The 5,121-nt window shown below is 37.2% G+C and overlaps 1 non-coding gene across 1 annotated transcript; it reads left to right on the forward strand.

The window, feature by feature from the left end:
* Positions 1 to 4,801: 4,801 nt before the first annotated feature.
* LOC112296625 (U6 spliceosomal RNA) lies at positions 4,802 to 4,910 on the forward strand. Its single transcript, XR_002973949.2, has one exon. It is a non-coding gene; the product is annotated as a U6 spliceosomal RNA (small nuclear RNA).
* The last annotated feature ends 211 nt before the right edge of the window (positions 4,911 to 5,121 follow it).

Consider the following 5,121-nt stretch of genomic DNA (forward strand, 5'->3'; position numbering starts at 1 on the left):
GCCAGAAGACCAAAAAAAAAAAAAAAAAAAAAAAAAAAAACAAAAACAAAAAAAAAAACAAGCAACACCACCACACACCTTGCCCTCCAGAAGTGCCTTCATGACACTCATGGGCTCAAGGAACACACTCCCTTAGAGACTGGATTATTCTAGCCTGCAGAGAGGCTTAGCTCAATGAAGGGGATCTCCCTGGGCACATGGGACCCTGGAAATCTGTAGAGCACAGGTGGCAAACACAAGGCCCGCGGGCTGAATCCGGCCCTCCACCTTGTTTTATCCCGCCTGGCACCTTGTTTCTACCTGGCAGCAGTGCCGAGCTCCTTGCCCCTAGTTAAGGAGTAGTTACATTTATACAGTCCTAAAATTACATTCGGCCCTTAAAGGCAACCGGGAAGGTGATGTGGCCTCTGGTGAAAATGAGTTTGACACTCCTGCTATAGAGGAAGTACAACAAATTCTTAGAGAGTTGGGAATGAGACAGACCATTTGTGCCACTGTCTTTGAAGATCCTGGTTAGGCCACATTCATTGTAGGAATGAAGCCAAAATACTCCAGTATATCCCCCAGTACCGGGAGTGCGAACCTGATATCCATGCTCAGCCCAGTCATGGGACCAGACATTTATCATGTTGAGCAGTCCACTCTGTCCAGCAGAAAACTGACAAATCTCAGGAATGGGCATGGGCTATGGCAAAGATCCAAGACGGCAAAGTCAAAAGGCTATCAAAACCTGCTGTAAAATGTCTAGTAAAAGTAACTTGGAAGCAAATGTGGTTTCACCTCATTGCCGCTGCCAGGACTCTACCTGAAAAGACTGACAGACAACCCAGTGCTGTGCTGGGTGGCCTGTGGAAAGCCTTACAGCCTAAACAGCAGTTCAGACCTGACCATACCTACCGCCCCTACTACCCTATGCCTCAGGGATACAGTCCTGTTTGGAGGTGGCTCCCACACCTCAGGTATACGTTGTAGGCCAAGATCACCACCAGGTGAGATCCTTGGGGGTAACTTGAGTCCTCACGTTGAGATTACTATTTGCTGGTCCTGCAGTAATAAGCAAAGGGTGGCAGCGCTGGTTAACACTGGAGGGTCACTCTAATACATGGTGACCCTCAGAATGGGCTACAACATGAATCAATCTCACATGCATAATGTTTACTGAGAAAGGCAAGACATACAAGAATAATTTCAGTATGACACTGTGTGCAAAACCCAGCTAAAACTAAAATATATAATGTATACACACAAAAATGGCAAAATTTATAAAGTGACTACTACAAAAATAATTGTCATTACCTTTAAGGCAATGCAGACATTTTGGATCAAGAATGATGCACAAGTAGATTATACCCTCTTGGCAATATTCTAATTCTTGATCTGGGTAGTATTTCCGATCTTGGTAACACTATCCTCTATGATCTTCCATTGTGACTAACGCTTCCCAACAGAAAATGGGTGCCTGTGACTGCCCAGACAAGGAGTATATGAAGCTAACTAGGTCATGAGCAGGATAAAGCTACTGTCTTTCTCTCTATGTTAAGATATTTACTCTTGGAACCCAACCACCATGTTGTGAGGATGTCTAAATTAGCCTATGGAAAGAGACTTCATGGAAAAACTACAAGGAGAGGCCTCAATGGAAAGAACTGAGGCCACCAGCCAACTGCCAATATTAATCACCAACCGCAGGAGTGAAGAAGCCTTGAAGCCTTCCAACTGAGCTGCACATAAATCAAAGATAAATTTACTTACATTTAAAATGCTGGAGCCATGATTGGGGCTTGCTAAATATGTCTTAAATTGAAATGACTCAGACCAAATCTCCTAAAGCCTCACCTCTATATAAATCTTGGATAGAGGGTTAGTAAGCCATAAATTCCTTGGAGGGCTTTTGCACAAAGCTCAACAGAGAGTCCTTCCCCATTTACTTGATAAAAATGTGTATTTATAATGCTAGGATTTTTTATGTCACCCCCAATTCAAAACTTTCTAGGGCCCCCCACTGCCTATCACATCTATTACAAACATTTAAAAGCCTTTCTCAGTTAGATTATAGGCCTCTTTCATATCTTAAGTTTAGTAATTTTACAATGTACATTTATACTCAATAACTATTAGCTAAAAGTATGACAATAAATTGATGAAAAATTGTGGAATAGGAGATCTAAGCCTACCACTCTTTAGTTACAGCAGTCATTGAAATGCTGCAGAGAAAGCACCTGGAAGTTTAAGTTTGCTTCACTTTATTAAAAAAAATCCATAAAAGAGAAATAAAATTCCTGCCACCCTCACTCAGTAGGAGACCACAAAAATTAATGAGGTAAAGCAATAAGAAGTGCTTTGAGCTATTCATATGAGTTGTGCTTTATAGAGGTACTTCATTGTAATTATTCTCTGCATTTACCTTTAATACCATCTCTCAAAAAACTGGGACTAGAAAAGAGAGTAACTTTCCGATATACAAAAGTTGTTTCAAAGTCGTTTGTTCTGATCTTGTGTTAGCCATTTTTTTTAAATAATTAAAATCCTCACCTAACATACTTTGTATTTCAGATTAATGTAATACATTGAGATGATGTATTCAAAGTGACTGGTTCTTGGTGCGACCCTAGTAAATGCTTGTTTTTCTTATTGTTTGTGACAAATAGTTACAGAAGACCAAGAAGTTACAACTTGCAGGAGTATCTGGAAAAAGAGGGGAAGGTCAAAGAAGCCAATTAAAATGAGAATGTTGGCATTTAACAGACTATCCAGAAAAAAGAAACAAGAGATCATATTCTTGGATGATAGATGCGTGCTTGTTTGAACGCATGTTTTTGAGTGGCCTACTGTGCAATCACATCACATTTTAAATTCAAACTTTCAAAAACTGAACTGTTTTAGAAAGTTCAGTTAAGATAAAGTTTTGATGGCCCAGTTAAGACAAAGTTGTTCAACAAGGTCATCAGTAAATAATTATTACTGAAGCATTTTATTTTTGGGAACACAGGTGGTATAACCCCAGAACAGACTGTTTTCAATGTAATAATGAATTAGATACATTCATAGTCAATGTTAATAGCCATCATATGTTCAATGAAAGTCATGATGATAAACCTATATTCCTCACACTAAACCTATAAGCATCACACTTCCAAATTTCAAATTATATTATAAAGCTACAGTAATTAAAAATTTATTACTGACATAAATACATACATATCACTCAGTAGAAGAAATAGAGAACCTGGAAATAAATTCACATATGTATAGTCAACTGTTCACAAGGAAGTGAAAGGTCTTATATCCCATTTCCAATCCTTTGAATCATCTAATGTGCTTTTCTCTTTAAAATGTCCCTAAAGGTATAAGATGCCCCTGTGCTTATAGAATTTTGAATTTCATTTTAAGGAATCAAAAGAAATTTGCTCTGTAAGCAAGTTTTTAAATTTGGCTTCAGGCCTCTGATTCAGAGAACAAGGGATCTCCTTCCAACTCCCTCTTCTACTGAAGAGATGTCCCCTTTCAACCTGTGTCTTGTGGTTCCATACAAATCATTGAACTCAGGACCCCATATACTATGCCTTAAAAATCCACCTAGAAAACAATTGCTCCACTCAGAGTTCATTTCCTTCCTTTATCAGAAATTGCTGGAAATGTAATTTTGAAGCAAGCATTTCATTTCTTGTCTTGAAATAGATTGAGGTAAATGTAAAGTCAATGATTAGATAAATGTAATGCCTTGGGTTGATGCCACAATGCAGTATTTGATGGTGTGGTCAGTACTGATGGATGTTTTGTATAGTTACTCAGCTGTATAATGGGACAAATTCCCATGACTCTATTTAAAGTACCATGTGGTTCCTCTCAATTAATATTACCAAAAGTACTTTGGCACAAACACAAAGAGCATGAGAAATTAGTGCTGAGCATGCAGTGCAGTCCTCTTTTTCTCTGTACAGAGATTGCCCTTCATACCATAAACTGTATCTGTGTACAATTTATTTACTGAGCTACATTGAATTAATAAAGAACACAACAAAGAGTATTCCTCCATCAAAAATCACTTTTATGAAGTTATAAATAGAACCCTGTGCTAAGTAATCTCCAATACTACAGTTAAAGATTAAACCCTGCCAAAGTTAACACACATAACACAGGCATGCACACAGCACTTCAACCAGAGAAACACATTGTTTATGGGGTCTCTTTATTTTAATGGCAAAAAACATTTCTCTTTTCTATTCCCTGCTATCAAGATGCATATCATCCAATATAAAAGAGGGGGGAAGGAAAGAGATAACTTTCTTTGGTAAGGAATAAAAAACATAATATTGATAGTGCTTTCAGAAAAAAATTTTCGGAAATGTAGAGGCTAAGTTTTCTGGCACACTGGTATCCAGATTGTGTAACAAAAATGAATCAAATTACACAATGATTAATACCTTTTTTAAAGTTATGCTTCTTGTGATGCCCGCTCTTAGGTGGTTATGTTTCACTGTTATGTAGAAACTCGTGATTTTCAGGAAAGGTATCCAATCACTATTATGTCTCAGTGATCAAAACGATAAATTTCTACCACTTACCTTTTTTAAATTAAAATGTTTAATGTTTTCTAACAGAGCTAACAAACAATTGTTAAAATCAATGCACCAACATTTTATTTTCTAGTGTCCTCAGGTGCGGCACAGGATAGTTTGTGATTTAGAAAAAATTGTTCTCTCTCCTATTGAAGTATATGCAATCATTATTTGCAACAAAATAATTTTTATGATTGAATTTTTTAGTTATTAGTATACATATTCATCAAAATCCTATAGTAGTACTTGTTTTGGCAGAACATATACAAAAACTGGAGTAATACCAAGAAGATTAGCATATCTCTTGCAAATAAAGATGACATACATATTTGCGAAGCGTTTTATACACACACAAAGCTAAGACATCTTGTTCCCTGTCATGAAAAAAAATGGTCATTTTTGGAGGCATATGCTTAGTTTGCTTATTATGTTTTTCTTGTTCAAGGCTCCACAAATGGTGGCAGACAAGTTTTAATTGCTAAAGAACTCGTACAGGACTGGCAATTATAATGCTTACGAATCTATGGTTATTGCAAGAAGTTAATACAAAATGGCAAAGCAT

This window comes from Desmodus rotundus, chromosome 7 (genome assembly GCF_022682495.2).
Source record: "Desmodus rotundus isolate HL8 chromosome 7, HLdesRot8A.1, whole genome shotgun sequence".
Taxonomy (NCBI): domain Eukaryota; kingdom Metazoa; phylum Chordata; class Mammalia; order Chiroptera; family Phyllostomidae; genus Desmodus; species Desmodus rotundus.